Source organism: Palaemon carinicauda, chromosome 3 (genome assembly GCF_036898095.1).
Source record: "Palaemon carinicauda isolate YSFRI2023 chromosome 3, ASM3689809v2, whole genome shotgun sequence".
Taxonomy (NCBI): domain Eukaryota; kingdom Metazoa; phylum Arthropoda; class Malacostraca; order Decapoda; family Palaemonidae; genus Palaemon; species Palaemon carinicauda.
The window spans coordinates 30317091-30333703 of record NC_090727.1 but is presented as its reverse complement, the minus strand read 5'-3'; the positions used below and the strand labels follow the sequence as shown (position 1 = coordinate 30333703).

General features: G+C 44.7%; 2 long non-coding RNA genes across 2 annotated transcripts in view; one reads left to right on the top strand and one right to left on the bottom strand.

Moving 5' to 3' along the window:
- LOC137638235 (uncharacterized) overlaps positions 1 to 16613 on the bottom strand; it is a 233871-nt gene that overhangs the window by 162959 nt on the left and 54299 nt on the right. The window lies entirely within an intron of this gene.
- Positions 1 to 16613, top strand: part of LOC137638233 (uncharacterized) — a 34276-nt gene that overhangs the window by 389 nt on the left and 17274 nt on the right. Inside the window, exon 2 of the long non-coding RNA XR_011043934.1 lies at positions 14519 to 14638. This is a non-coding gene — a long non-coding RNA (uncharacterized lncRNA). The remainder of the gene's footprint in view (positions 1 to 14518; positions 14639 to 16613) is intronic.

Here is a 16613-nt window from a genome sequence, read left to right as displayed (position 1 = left end):
TCGAATTCCAAACTGAAATTATTACTGCAAGGATACTGGAGTATTCTGACCAAACCTCTGTTAATTATAAGGTTCCTAAAAGTGAAAAAAGAAAATCCACTGGCTATTTCTACATTTTTGACTTCTAAGTTAGATCATATCAGTTGAACTCGAATAACATAGTTGAATAATATTAATCAGCAATTTTCCTTTTTTCATATGATGCTCAATTATTAGAAATGGGTAAAATTATAGGTGAGTATGAAAGGAAACGACCTTGTAGGTTAGGTTTAGGTTAGTTGGTGTCCATATATTTTGCTCGCTAGAATAACAGGCTGCTGATATGCTAAGGCTCTAATTTTTTTTCCTTGCCGATACCCAATTTAACTGTAGGTGGTCAAATATTTGTAGTATGCTATATTTTTTTGGTATTACAGATTTAACTAAGTTCAGATATATCTCCTTCCTTGAAAAAATATTTTTGAGATTCGTACGATAAAGCTACTCAAATCATCTGCAATTTAAGGGTTACGAAGGTATTTGCTGTTAAGAAATATTCTTAAACTCTGTCATGTTAGTTTGTATACGGATGATATTGGTTTTTATTAATGCATTGTGGGTAAAAATGTCTGATCATCCTTTGGTGTTTGTTTATGATATATGGGTAAATCTACAGTGAAAATGCTGAAACCTGATTGGTTGTTTTGGTTCAAGAATATCCAATTACTGTAATTACAATTTTGGAATTCATGTGTCCTAAAAACAGTGCGTTGTCAGTTGACTTATGGATTCCGTTGCACAGAGGTGCAATGGTTGTTACTCTTCATATCTTGACGTTATTGGCCGGTTTCATGGACATTACCATGGAACTCTAGAAGTGGTAAATAGGTCTGAGTGTGAACATTCAGTGCTACCTAAAAGTGTTGTGTCCCAAGTGTGATTCTGGTAAGGATTTATTTGTGATTTACTTTAACATAATGTAAGGATTTTTTTGCGATTTACTTGTTGTTTGTGACCTGGGAAGTCCCGGCTAGGTCCTAGACCTGGGAAAGTTTGTGAACAGAAAAGGGGGATCTGGGAGGCTTGCCCCCAGCTAGGTCTGTGACTTGGGAAGTGGGGTTCGGGGGATAGGTCTGTAACCTGGAACTACTGGGTTAGGTTAGGTGGTTTTGTTATGTTATGTGGCCTTTTATAAATTTTGAAAGTGTTAAATAGTGTTTTGTCCTGTTTACGCAAACCCAAAGTCCCAGCTTCCCACCTTCGTCCGTCTGGATGGTGGCCATATGTAACAGTAGAACGGCTTAAAAGGTCAAATTCCTGAAAAACTATATTCATGCTAGAAAATATGGAAAATTTACAGTTTCATCCATTATGGGAAATCAATTATAATAATATATTTCCCGAGTAAAGCAAGTCTTTTGTAGTATTTCTGTAAAATATTATTTGTCGCAAATGCCTAGTTCTTTATATATCGACGATCAAACTCACGCTACTCATGTCTTACTCCCAGATTTTTTCTAAGTCTGTTGTTATTGTTAACTGTGTCTTGTATTTGCTTAAATGAGCCCTGTAACCACTATAATCCGCAGACAAACTAGTCCACTATAAAGTCTTACACGTTTGGCCAATCACAGCGCCTATCCACTATGACGTCATACATGTTTGGCCAATCACAGCGCGACAATACAACAGCGCCACAATACATCTTTCCCATGCATTTCATTTCGTTCTTAGAAATGGAGGCCGTAGCAAGCACGTCATCTCATGTTGCACAAGAAGTTGAAATTCCATCTTCTTGTCCTGACTGTTTCCTAACTTGCAATGAATTTGTTGTAAGTTATTCGGGGATTATTGAAAACCTAGTGGATTTGTGCCAGAGAGACAATTTAATTTTACAAAATCAAAATTGGCCTGCATGTCAAGGAACCTTCCCAACGGCTTCACGTTTTCCTCAAAGCAGCAACACATCTTGATGAACCAACAGTTTAAGGTAAGCTTCATTAATTTATAGAGTATATTTTAATGGTGATAGTATAACGATGTATGCAGCAGTACCATCCCTTTGGATTTGGTTTGATGGATGTGTTAGGTAGTGGCTGTAAGGGGGGGGGGGTGGCCTCGCAGGGGTAGGCCTAGGTAGGGGTACAGGGCCCTAGGTTAGGTGGTTGTATTAGGTTCGGTAGTGTCCCAAAATTCGCTGTGGCCTTAAGGGGGGGTCGCAGGGGGGGCGGAGCCCCCGGTAGGCGGTAGGCCTAGGTAGGGGTACAGAGCCCCTAGGCTAGGTTAGGTGGGTTTATTAGGTTCAGTAGTGCCCTGAAAATCACTGTGGCCTTAAGTGGGGGGTCGCAGGGGGGGCGGAGCCCCCCCCCCCCGGTAGGGCTAGATAGGGGTATAGGGGGAGGGGTGGTGGAAGGATAAGTATTCATTTATTGCAATTATCATTTGACGCCCCCCCCCCTCCCACCCAAAACCCCGGTTCCCACCTGGTGTCCCCCATAATTGTTGGGATGAAGTAGGGTCTTTCTGCATTCTAGAACAACTTAGTAAATCTCCAAATCGGATGGTTTGCGGTCAAAATAAACGTTAAATTCGTTGGAACTACACTATTTCTGATGCAACAAATATATTTTTATTCCAGTTTCCCCATAATGGATGAAACTGTAAATTTACCGAAAATATATATTTTTATATCGGATATAAAAGTTTGAAACTAATTTTACCATTTATTTTTCAAATACGATTGTGCGGACCTAATTGCTACGTGTAGGTTTAATCTACAGTCAGTCTGTTTAGTCTTTTAGATCCTTAAAAAAAAAAAAAAAAAAGTTGAATAGGCATGATATTGTTTAGCACGGCCTAAACCACCCAATAAGCGTACGCATCAGAGTTCCAAGATTATGGAGGACTTTGGTGGGAAGTCTGGATTTTACAGCAGGATTGAACTCGTGTTGAATGCAATGTACTAATTAAGAAAGGGAAAATTTCATAAATTTCATCTTAATCACTTGAAAATATTTTTGCTCATTATGAAGTAGTGCAAAATAATGGACAATTTGTATGAATACACCGAGAGCAATAGGGCTACCCTATCATTGGCACCAACTCCTGGCCTTGCTAACCTGAACACTTTCCACCGAGCAAAGCCTAAAAAATGCAAATTTAGTAAGGTTAGTTAGGTTCAGCCTGACATGACTTGCATAACCTACCCTGCAATTCTATATACTCAGTACTGCAAAAAAAAAAAAAAAAAAAAAAATAGAAAAAAATCATGGTCTCAACATATTAAGGCAACCCTTTCAAAACATTACATGGTACTTCCTGTTACATGAAGCAAAAATGGGGACGCCTCGTATGTTTATACAAGATTTACTGACTTTCCCAACTCAGGAATGTTTACTAACCTTAACCCAACCTAGGATGCTAGATCCTTACCTAGCTAGCCTAAGACACCACCTCTACCAAAAGTTATTTACAATGCTGTAGATAGAAGCAATTTGAGGATATATCTCAACTTGACATACGGTACAATGCTGAAGATAAAACCAAATTATGGATGGATACCCAAACTTGACCTACTGCACGATACTAGTTCAAAACATAACTCAAATAGTAATCAGATTATTACTTTATGTCAAGTTCTGCAATGTATTTAATTATACACCTTGGCTGGTCAAAACTTTACCTAAGGCACAACTTAAAAACTTGCATAACATTATACTTGGTAACTGCATACTGTAAAAATTAAATATATAAAAACTGCATTTGTTATGAGAAGTGTAGATTGTGGACTATTTGAGCATATTTTGCTCTGAATGTAAAGAGGTAAGAGATTAATAACTTGCATAAAAAGAAACACGTGGAAACTCGGTCTTTTCCGTGCATTAGAAATTGGTGGTAAATAATAGAGCCTATTACGGGTTTAAGACCTATTAGTCGGTTCGATCTCGTTAGACTCACAGCTTTCTCTTTTGTTGTAATTTATATTTTTCTCAGGTAAAACACGTGAAACCAGACACTTCCCCATACATTTTTCATGCAAATACATAATAGGAGAGAAAAAGTTAATCAAATTACAGTGAGTAGAGAATTTTTTCAAGTAATTTATCTTCAGGGCTACGACAGGGTTGCTCTCGTTACATTCAAATGTTTGTTCCAAGCTTTCATAACTCCACCCTGTAGTGCACTGTGACAATTTCCACCTAAATGCGCAGTAGGTCCACTCCCTGAGCTTGGTGCCTTAATAGATATGCTATGCATTCTCTAAATGCATTACTATTAGCTATTGGATTTTGGCAGGATGTTTGGTTGATGATTAGTTTGATCTTGACAGGGTTACATGGGACAATTCAGAATACTTTTCTCTCCGTGTTTAAGATCTTTACTTCGAATTGGCCAATCAAAGTCAGATATATTTTAAACACTGTTTTTTTCTTAAAATTTGTTAATGCATTTTTTTTCTTCTTCTTCTTCTTCTCTCCAAATGAAGAGGCCTTAGTTCAGTTATGGTTACTCATTGGGGAAGATGTGATTATACTGCAGAGGAAGCCCTTTTGCTATAATTAACTAATAAAGAAAGTTTCTGATTTCTACATCCTTGATTTTCAAGAGCTGCTTTTCTGGTCCTATACTGCAGGGAAAACATAGTATATAGCCTATGCTCAAATAGTTTATCAGTTTCTTCTTGAATGCCTTAATATCTTGTCTTTTGGATGTCTAGTGGGGGCTTATTGCATTGTCTTAGGGCAGCGTATTTGAAAGTTCCAGAACCTACAGTAGACTTATATCATGATTCCAATAATTTGATACCTTCTGTTCCCTGTTCTCGCGTCAACATGATTTTTTGGCTGCATGATATGTGGTAATTCTTGGATATTTTGGAAGTCCAGTTCTGTTTACCTGAAGGGTTATTTTACATATTTTAAATTCAGTTCTTGTTTAATATGTAGCTAGTACCTCCGTCAGAAAGAAAAACTGTCCAAAATGTTCCTAGCTGTGCTCTTTACGTACAGATCAACAATAATGGCAGTGCCAGTAAAGTTACAGACCCAACTAGAATCATACTTCTGTTGATAAGTGCTATTTATAACTTTAACCATTACCTGTTTTAACATGATTCGGATTGCTCAGACTAGTATAATTAATTTAAGAGATTACAGACTGAACCTCAGTGTAAGCTAAGGATATGGCTGTCTAAGGGTGAGTGGGTAACGTCCACACCCCAATAAGTAAGGATGCGGCTTAAGGTTAAGTGGGGAAGTTTGTTAGCTGGTGTTCTTGTGTATTTGTCCCTTTTAAAATCAGACCATGTTAAAGATTGAGAAGTCTATCAGAAAGAAAACAGTACTTGTGTTAGCTGTGGCAATTAGTCCTCTTGGTTTTGTATGAAGAAACATTTGTATCTGTTGAGTTTCTATTGTTTTATTGGTTTCTACTATTATCTTCTGTAATTTGTTAGTTTAATTTGATCGAACCCTAAACCTTGATTCCCACCTGGGGTTCCCCCATTACGGTTGGGAGATGGGTGGTGGTAATCGGAAAATGATGCCTTTGGTTTTTCATGAAAAATTGTTGGGTGGGACAATACCGAATTGTTCCGTAACCGAAATACAAACCACGCTATTTACATTGGGTTTACCTTTTAGCGCAGCTGAAATGGCGAGCCATTAGAATTTAACGAGGGTGTATTACCCCCGCGCTAGTTAGCGGGGGGGGGGGGTGTAGGGGAGTGGTAGCTAGCTACCCCTCCCCCCCCCTCACACACAGGTGAATGCTCACTTTCACTTTTGGCTCGGACTGGGACAAACGTCTCTGTCTTGGTCCTCGCTTGGCAGCCATTGTTTGTTTTGTCTTTACTTAATCGCTTACTTTTCTTTTACTCAATAAATATGTAAACATGTTTTCATGTTTGTATATATATTTGAGTATAGAAATCAGTAAGTTTCATTTTCAGAGTTGTGTGTGTAGTGTACGATATCTCCGTGGAGTCCTCGGCAGTTAGGCCACCACGGCGTAATTTTATGGGTTGCGATCGAGTTTGACTTCGGTCTTTCTCTCTCTCTTGAGGTCGTTCACCCTTTTTACTACGTGTTACTACGCCCTGGTAGCTTCCTTCCCGTGTGGGGGGGTTGCTACGCCGTACGTTTTGTCTCGATTAGTTTATAAATCTAATTGTAGTTGTTAATTTTTCAGCTTGTAGAACGATTCCTTTCGGGGTTTTCGTTCTTTCTTTAGTGTTCATTCTTTTTTAAATTACATAGTTACATAGTTTCATAATCATAATTGTTATAATTCTGTTTTGGTTACAGCTCTCCTTCCGTGAGTGTAAGTGGTTGTGAGGGCACGTGCCTGTTGTGTAATTCTTGTTTCCTTTCCCTCGGGATTCCTCTTCGGAGCCTTCCCGGAGGAATGAATGTGTACTAATGTTTTTGGTTTTTATTTTTTTTTTACAGTTACCGATCTAGTTCGTTTCTGTAATATGGCTACGGTGTGAGCTGTCTTGTGGAGGCCTGGGGATTCGGCGGTTGCTGCCTCCCCTTCGGATTTTCGTCAGGGGCGTGTCTCCTTCTACTGGAAGTACTCCCGTGACGATTGACAGCTCTCCAGTTCATTTTAGAACTCAGGAGGCTTGCCTCCTTGGGTGGGTAACTTTCCTTCCGAGGGAAGTTTTTCCTTTCCAGGCTTGAGTTTTTCCCCTTTTGGGGGGTGGTTCTCTTGCCTTTTTTTCGTGCGACCTTGCTCTTGGTGCTGACGGTCACACCTGCAGTTTCGCTCAAGGGGCTGGGCAACTGCAGGAGCCCCTCTTCGGAGGATTGCTCCTTTTAGGTCACTGGCTGACCAGTCTCTTCTACGAAGTGTTTCTCTTTCGTTCGCGAGAGAGTACACTCATAGAGACTCCTCTTCGGAGGATTCTTCTACTGCTGTTGCTGTTGGCCTCCTTCGCCGTAAGGGCCTCTCATCTCCCTATAAGGGGGCTAAGAGGCGCCTTTTTGAATCTACGTTTGCAGCCTACAACTCCTTCATCCGCCCTGATGCAGATGGACAGCAGTCTGACGGGCAACGGTCTTCCCGACGGACAACGGCCGACTGACAACGGTCTTCCGACGGACATCAGTCTCCCGGCGGACAGGCATGGTCTTCCGGCCTGCTCCTGCTCAGTGTTAGCGCACAGGTGCTCTCCTGCTCATCAGCGCTTCCTGATCGCTAGCGCTCTCCTGTTCGCCAACGCTCTCCTGTTCGTCAGCGCTCTCCTGCTCGTCCGCTCACCTGCTCGTCAGGACTCTCCTGCTCGTCGGCGCTCTCCTGATGTTCGCCCTCCTCGCCAGCGCTCTCCTGCTCATCAGCTCTCTTCTGAGCATCAGCGCTCATTTGAGGATCATCGCCCTGCGGTCTCTGACCATCCTACAGTTCCTGCTGAGCTCCCTGCTCGCCATCAGTCTTCTGACCCTGTGGCTACGCGACATCGTTCAGCGCGTGTGTCAAAAGCACATGTTCGCCAACGTGCCTGCAATCTTCCTGTTCCTGCTCGTGAACGCGCCGCGCCACCTGTTCCTTCACAGGATCTCACGTGTCGACCTCCTGCTCGCCAGCGATCACCTACGCGCCAGCGTTCACCTGCTCGCCAGCGTGCACAGGCGATTTTAGTATCGCCTATTCGCTAGCGTTCTCCCACGCGTCAACAATCGCCTACGCGCCAGCGTTCACCTGCTCGCCAGCGCGCTCAGGCAATTTTGGTGTCGCCTATTCACCAGCGTTCTACCCGTCAGCGATCACCTGTTTCTCGGCGATCTCCGGACCGCCCGTGTGTGTTACAGCCTGCGCGCCAACGTTCTCCAACGTTTCGTCAGCCGGAAGTTCTAAAGGGACATGGTTCGCCGGCTACTAGCTCGCGATCGCTCACCGGCGCATGCTGCTCGCTATCGCTCGCCAACGCGTCGCCATGCCACAATGCGCCATCGCCTACCTGCGCGTGAGCGCTCACCAGCTCACCACCGATCTCCTGTTGATCCACATCGCCAGCGGTCTTCCTCACCCACGCGGCAGCGCGTTTCCTCGCCATCGCGACAACGCTTGCGTTCGCCGCCTCGGACACGCGCTCATTCACCTGCCCACCCTCGCGCCCACTCGCCTGCGCGACCGCTCCACCCAAACACAGGTTGGTAGTGCAGGACAAGGATACTACTGAGGAGAAGTTAGTACATCATTCTTCCCCACCTTCTTGTCAGGCAGGTACTGTGGGGTCCACTCCAAAGGATCGCCCGACCCCTTTCCCTTTAGCGAGGATTTCGGACTCTGTGTCCTTGGAGCAACAGACTTGGTTTGGTCCTCTGGCGCGGGCGTTAGTGAGGGTTATGAAACCAGCACTCGCCGACCAGGGTAACAAACCAACGGCTGTCTCTCCTACGCTGAAGAGAAAGAGAGGAGTGGACTTCGTGGTGAGGGCGAAGTTGGTTCCCAAGAGGTCGGTCGCGTAGGCCCCTTCTCCTGCTCGAGGGCTTTCTCCTTCTCCCGTGGACGGGGCCTTTTCGTCCTCAGGTGAGTCCAGTGGGGCGGTAGTCTTCCCCTCGGCACCAAGGGGGGGATTTCGCTTCATGGAGGAGAATCATCTCGTGAGGAAGGGGCCCCTCGAATCTCTTTGTTGGGATCCTGTATCTCTCCCAGGAGGGAATCCAAGGACTCCAAGACAGTCCCGAAATCCTCCTCAAGGATTCGCCAGGAACCCACGACTACCCGGGGGAATGTCCACGTTTTACCCCAGGAAGAGATCCCTGGGGTAGGAGACTTAGCTGCCAGCCCGCAGGGAGGAGAACAGCAGGAATCCGAACATACCTTCTGGCAGGTCCTAAGCCTGATAAGGCAACTTAACGGGCTTATGGATCCAGTCATCGCCCCCCGTGAAGGCAAAGACACGATCTTGGATGAAGTGTCTGACGTTCGGAAAGCCCCGAAGTCCAGTGAGGCTCTGCCCTGGTCTCGGGGTCTGAAGAGTGCCAGAGCTAGGGCCATCCTTGAGAAGAGTTTGTTTGTGCCCAAGGACAGAGACTTAGACAGCGGCTGTGCGGAAGAAGTCGACTTCCGTTTTCACTCCTCCAAGGCGCTTTCTTCCAGACTCTGCAGGGCTCCAGCGCCTTTTTCTTTCAACCACATCGGCCTAAGTTATCGGCTACGACAACTGAGACAAGGTGTCCAATTGCAGTTTCCTCTTGTCAGGAACAGATGGCACGGGAGGCTCCCCCGGGGGGGGGGGGCATAGTCCTAGAGGGAGCGGCAGAGTTCATGAACTCTAGGATTGCAGGTTTCATGCTGGGAGGATGCTTAAGGTTACTCATCCGGATTACAGCTTCCCGATGCCCATTCCTGCACGATCTCTGTGATCAGCCAAGGATATCGCGCCTGCCGTCTCTGTCAGCGAATTCAGTGTCTGTGAACCTCTATGCCATAGCGTCGGTAAGAGTTGCCCGGTTAGGCAGAATGATCCATACCTTAGGCGAAGGTCCTCCATAGGATCATCGACGGCTTCACCCCCGGCTTCTTCAGTTGATCCTTTCTTGTAAGGAAGGATCTGAGACGGGAGTTCCGTAGTCGACCTCTCAGCCCTGATCAAGTTTGTCGAACAAACTTCGGCCAGCGTAGAACAGCAGAATCGATCAGACTGGTAACGAGGCGACAAGACTCCTTATACCCTGGATCGGAAGGACGGGTACTTTCAGTTTCCATTCCATCCATCTTCCAGGGAGCTCGTGGAATTCAGCCTAGACTGCAGGTATTCCTGCTTATGATGCAGTGTGGCGATCCCGCCGTGGCATCGCAGGTTTTTTTCCCCAGAGAACTCTCCCTGCTTTCCTCATGGCCGCTCAGGTGCAGGCTTCCGCCTCCTTCGCTTTTTGGAGGGCTGGTCAACTCCGGTAGGCTCGGGTTCGACCTTCTTCGGCGCTGGGACAAGCTTCCGGATGCTTACCATGAGTGTGGGTTCATGGTATTTTGCTAGGAGCCTTCTCTTCTTTTGCCTCAACATCTGGAGTATCTGGCCATGATATTGAGTCAACGGCCTTACCACGTTGGAAACCTCGCTTCTCGTCTGTCCAGCGAGGTTAAGCAACGTCGGTTCTGGTCGGTACTTGGATGGGTTACCACCTGGGGACGCCAGATTCTGTTGCCACATCCTCCGAGCCTTCCCTTCAGTTGACTGTGGCAAGGCTGAGGAGAGTCGCAGTACCTGTTCTCAGTCAAACAGAGCTCTCAGCCCTACCTTGGAACGTTTCCTAGTTCTCCTTTCCTCATTGACCCGTCTATAGTTCCGAACGGTCGTCTCAGGATAAGTTCCATGTGGGGCGGTCCAAGTTCCGGTGGTTTCAGGCAACGATTAACCGGACTTCCTGGCCCCTATGGGACCAGCGGAACTATTAGACCTGCAATGGGTGTTGACCTATGGAACCTCTTGATGGGAGTGGATATTCTCGTCCTTTCCCCACATTCTTGATGCTGTTCTCGGACTCGTCAAAGAAAGGGGGGGGGGGCATGTTCCGGTCCAAGCCTATGGGCAGGACCTGAAGGATACCTCTCCATCATTCAGGCAGGCTTAGGGGCCGTAGTCTGGCCCCTCTACAGCTCCTACCGAGTCGCTCCGTGCGCGTCGACTTCATGATTCTGGCGTGTTCTAACCAGCAGGGGACGCATTTTCACACCTTCACATCTTGCAGTAGAGATACCGAAATGATTGAGATACTCTCAATAGCACCATCGGCTCTCTCATTCCAGGCAGAGGAATGTTCTCTCCGACTATCCGAGCAGAGCCTCGTAGAGAGGGTGTACCTGGGGGTCTTTGGCCTTGAGTAACCAGCAAGTCCTGGTCTTGGGACCTGATCGCGACAGATTGGAACCTCAAGCTTCCGCTGTTCTTCCCCCCAGTCTCAGACCCCGAGACTCCGGCAAGATGCATTCCGGTGATGGTGGGACAACTTCGACGCCTGCGTCTTCCCTCCTTTTTGTCTGTGGAGAATGGGTCTCAACAAGACCAGGTTGCCTGTCAACCTTTCAACCTTTCAATGGGAGAGCTCCACTGGGACTACTCACAGAACGGTTTCTGGACCCTCTGCTTCCCCTGACGGAACTCCTGGGAGAGCTTCTCCCACGGCACAGACTACTCAAACAACCACACTGCAACATCTTTCACGAATCGGGGGGTCGCTTCGGCTTCATGCCTGGAGACACCACGCCGACTCCTCAAGAAGAGACAACCCGCTACAGTCGCGGAGCGGAGGTCACGTCACCTGCGATAGTCATCCGCAGGGGTCTTCCAGGCAAAGTGAAGAGTCTTCGGTGGTTGGTGCCGTGGGAGATATACCTCTTCCCTTGAGGCCTCTTCTCCAGCAATAACGGTCTTATTGCCTTTCGGCGGGAGGAAATTCCTTTCCGCTCTCGGCAATGAAGCCTGTCGCTCTGCCTCTCCCTGACCTTCAGGATTAAAGGAATAACTTTTTCCTGTCAGCTGGATCTTTCCTCGCTCATGCGAAGCTACGATCGTCCCTGCCCTAGTCGGAGGGAGACCTCCAACTTGGAGCATGGCTCGGACCTTTTAGTCCCTTAAGAGATCTTCTCAAGACCCTTTACGACAGGCCTCGGATTGTATTCTGTCTTGGGTCTCCTGCTCACTCTGGCCACGGCCAGTGTGTATGCAATCTTCTTGGTCTCGTACGACTCTGCCCTTTCTAAGGAAGAGGGGAAGGCAACATTCAGGTTCGCTCCCGAGTTGTTGGTTAGACTCAGAATCTTGGGGTCCCGGCCCTTCGGTCCAATTCCTTCAAGATTTCGAGTCTCCATTCTGTATCTGATGTCCCAAGACCTTCTCTTTCTTGCCAGTAAAGGAATCGAGAGATTAGCTTTGGGAACAGCTGCAGTTGGTCCTCAGTTGCAGCCGATTTGAGAGCACAAGGAGGACACGGGGGAGAGTCCCCAGTATACCTCTTCATCTCGACCTGTCTCCAGACCCTCCCCTGACACGTCGCCCTACAGCACGATGTTGGATACATCGCAACGCCCCTTGCCGTCGAGTAATACTACTCTGTGACGCAGGTGCTACAAGCTGGAGTCTGGAAGCATGTAATGACCTCCTCAGCCCGCTTCCTGCAGGGCGTGACCCACAGGAGTTTCGATACGTTTTCTTTCGCTCTGTGGTGGCTACACAACAGCTGGTCTAACCTCAGGCTCCTTTTTGGACAGGTAGCAGAAGGTTGAGGGCATTGTTATCAGGTTTTAGTCTGCATGAACGAAAGAAGTATGTCTGGGCCTTATTTCTTTCTTCATCATCCCCTCTACGGGGAAGCAGCATCCTGGTCTCTGCATAGCTGACCTCGAACCTCGGCAGGTAAACCATGCTTCCTTGTGTTCCGAGTATTGAGTCAATACTGTTGCGTCCCCCATACCCTGACGAGGTGGTATTGGGAACGTCCTAACCCAGAGTTCCTTCTGGAACTCCAGGTCAACTGCCTAGGACGGGTCACACTTCTTCCTTCACACACAAGCTTATGTAGGCCACACGGTTCCTTCCGGAGCAAGGAACTTGTGAGGTGCAGGGACTCCTTATCTCGAGTGCGACTCACTCGGATTCTGAGTCCCCGGGTAAAGCCAAAGCCAGTATGGCTGGGGACTTTCCACCCTACCTAAGGGGTAAGTCACCCAATGTAAATAGCGTGGTTTGTATTTCGGTTACGGAACAAATGACAAATTCGATGATAATTTGTATTTTTCCTAACCATACAAACCTTAGCTATTTACACATATTTGCCCGCCAGCCCTGTCCCCCAAGACAAGTCCTACCTCTAAGTGAAAGTGAGTATTCACCTGTGTGTGAGGGGGGGGAGGGGTAGCTAGCTACCACTCCCCTACCCCCCCCCCCCCCCGCTAACTAGCGCGGGAGTAATACACCCTCGTTAAATTCTAATGGCTCGCCATTTCAGCTGCGCTAAAAGGTAAACCCAATGTAAATAGCTAAGGTTTGTATGGTTAGGAAAAATACAAATTATCCTCGAATTTGTCATAAATACAAATTATCCTCGAATTTGTCATATTTCAATGCTACTTTCATGCCTATGTATTTGTAGAAAGTGCTTGTGGGGAGAAAAATATATGTAAAAATCCTCATCATTTACTTGCTAGCTGTCACGTCTGTAATGAGTGCTTTGAAGGGAGTGCAATATAATTATAATATTTGATTAGTGTGCTGTAAATAACCCCGTTTTACGGTTTTGTAAGTGATATAGCATCATTAGGAAACTGGAAAGTTACAAAGGGTGAAGTCTCCAATCAATGACAACTACCTTGTACCTTAGACTAGGTTAGGTGGGTATGACTTTAGACGTAATGCATCCCACTCAGTTTTCCATGGCACACCTGAGCTATGAATTTTTCTAGCAGGTATTGGTGGGATTTATGCTTATATGTCATTTGTGTATGGTATGATGCACTTGCGTTTATGGTATCCCCTCATTTTAAACATTTTCCATGCCTCCCATTCAGGCTGACTCATAGGAGGAAGGCTTGCCTCTAGAAAGCCACCTGCCTCTGCCAGAAGGGAGTAATGGAGCTTATCCAACCATGGTTACCCTTGGAGCTCTAAAAGCAGAGAAAGATCCTGGTTTGGTAGCCATGGATGTTACTCAGGTTTCTGATGAAATTCCAGTCCCACACTGATCCATTGCCATAAGGGCTGATATAGGTAAGAAATGTGCTTCCCCTGGAATCCACTCGCCACCTCAAGAAAGAAGTAGAGCTAACCTTTTGACTGTTTCTCCTAGATTTGATCAGCTAGGGCATGAGACTATTAGTTCAGATGTTACTGACATGCAGGAAGTAGGAAATGGTTCAAACACCCACTCCATAAGGGCAGGAGGTAGGAAATGATCAAAACACCCAGTCCATTCAGGCAGAAAAAAAGGAAGTAGTCTAGGCACTCACTCCATTCTGGAATATGTCTACCTTTCAAACCTTCCTAAGTTCTGAGGAATACTCAGTGCTGGTCTCAATCCTATTGATTTCCTTATCTGATAGCTCTTTGATGAGGTTCCTAGAGACACGAAGGGACCAGGCTCTTCTCTTTTGGCTGTACTTGAGTGCCCCGTATCTGTTAAGTTTCTGTACTTTACAGATGGAGATATCCCCTTGTTCAGCTCTAAGATCTATATTTATCAGTGTGCCATTCTTAATGATGGGTATCATGGGTGGTAGATACACAGGCTTTTTTTTAAATGTTTATCAAGAATAATTTGATCTGTAGATATTTGCCTACTAAGAATAGGAGTTACATGATTATATATTATTGTTCATTGAAAAATATCTGTCAAAGGGTAAATTTGGATTTTTTTAAAACTAGATTTTTATAGATAAGTCAATCCATTAATAGCTTACCAGTGAATGGGTAACATCTTTTGAAAGGTCATTTTAGATAATTATAAAAGCAAGAAAGTCATGCTCAGTTTCATTAAATGATTATACAAAATGGTTAGCAAGTTTTTAAAATTTTTTCACATTTTTTCTTTAATTTCAGGTTCATATTGAGCAGTGAGATATTGGAGACTGAAAATGGGAGGTCTATGATTTTCCTGTTCTTCAGTGAGAGATTGGAATCTGTAACAACCAATAAATAGCAGTAACTGGAATTATAAAAGTAAGGTTAATAAAGAGCATTGTGTTTAACATTTTAATAGCATTATAAAAAGGTTGACTTGTTAGTAGATTGACTTTTAAGTAATGTTAATTGGGTTAGCCATTTTATGAATTATGATGATTATAGATTGTTAATAGGTTGCATTGGGACAATTAAATATATGGATTGAGTAGGATTTAATTTAAATATTTTAAATATTAAACTTAGCCGGTGAATATATAATAGCTGACGTCTCCGACGGCTCGACAGATTCCCAAAAACTCGCGAGCGATCGCCGTGAAGGTTGCGGGTGTGACCACCAGCGCCGACTATCGGCCAGATACCGCATATACTTGTAAACATCTCCAGTTCTTCTCTGTTGGTCTTGTCGACAAGTTGGTTCCACTCGCTTTATGACCTCGAGTTTTCTACCGAATTGGTGAAGTACTTGGTTTTGGTTTTATTGCTTTCGCCGTGTTGGATTATTCGATTCTATCTTCAAAAGAAATGCTTTTGAAAGGAGAGGAAAAGTGTTTTGCCCTTGCTTTTTTTTTTATCTCTGGTTTTTTCCATAGAGAAAAGATGGCCGACCCTTCCCTCAGTGTACGGAAGTGTGTTTAAGGCTTTTAGTAATTATTTTATCACTTTATAAATTATTGTTGATATTTATAGATTTTCCTCTATATATTTTATATTTTATATCTCACCCGCCTTTATTAGGCCTCTTCGGTTAGCTTTCCATTTATACTAAACATCAAGATGAATTTTATGTTTTTGTTTATATGCGGCCTTTACCTATTCCTTGTAGGCGGCCCTAACTTGGAAAACGAAGTTAAACAACGTTGAGCCCATTCAACTTTTATTTTTGTTAAGTTTAAATCAATTGCTCTGTTAGAGTTATGTAATGAATATTTTTTAGAAAATATTTTTAAAAATATATTTTTTGAATAGTCTTCGTGCTGTTTTTTTCAAAGATGAACTAACGTTTGGTTTATTTATGCTACGCAGTTTGCGCTCTATCGTTACGATAGAGAAAGAGAGAATCACGGTTTCACTTTGCAGAAAGAGTAAATCGATTTTGACGTTTTGTTCATTCTTCTTTCAAACTGAAGGGTTTTAGATACTAATTTAAAGGAACTTGTTAATTTTCAATTTCTTAGTCCTTTCAGTTTTTTCCTTTGGTCAAATAACCTGTTTATTGACGAAGGGTGAGTGGGCCATTCTCTTGTGTGTGACGAGAGAGAGAGAGAGAGAGAGAGAGAGAGAGAGAGAGAGAAAGATCCGATCTTTATTCTCGTCCCAAGTCTCTGTACAAGGAGTTTGGGAGCGAGTAACGTTGTTCTCGATTCAGTTTTTTACTCTCGTCCCAAGTCTGTACGGGGAGAGAGGATAAAACGTTCTAGTTTTTATTCTCGTCCCAAGGCACTGTACGGTGAGAGATTGAAAACGTAGTCCTTAGTGAACTAGTGTTTAGTCTCCTCCCCAGTCACTGATCTTTTTAACTTTATATATTTCCGTTTTATTCGATATATATGTATATGTTTATTATTTTTTGCATGTGTGTTTCATTTTGTACTACTGTGCTTACATTATACGACTCATTTCGCAATTCTAACCTTTTGATGTAAGGGAGAATTGCGTGCTTCAGGTAGAAATCAGTTTTATTCATGCCTAATGTGAAATTATTGAAAAATACGATATCAGTGAAGTGCAAAAAACATGTTCTGTGTTGCGACCGAGGGTTCGTCTGTTCGTGCTTGTCGCTCCCCTAGTCCGAGACCTCTTTCAGGCTCCCCTGCACCAGGGAGAAGTAATGTCGTAGGACTTAAGGGGACGAGAGGCTTTAACCAACGTACAGACGTTCCCTCTTTGGTATCGGACGTTTCTCGTCAAGATCGCCCTTACCATAAGACGGGTGAGACTGTGTTCTCCTCGTCATCCGAAGACTTTTCGCAAAAGAAACCTTGGCGCAAGGTTTCTAGACCCTTGAAGCGAA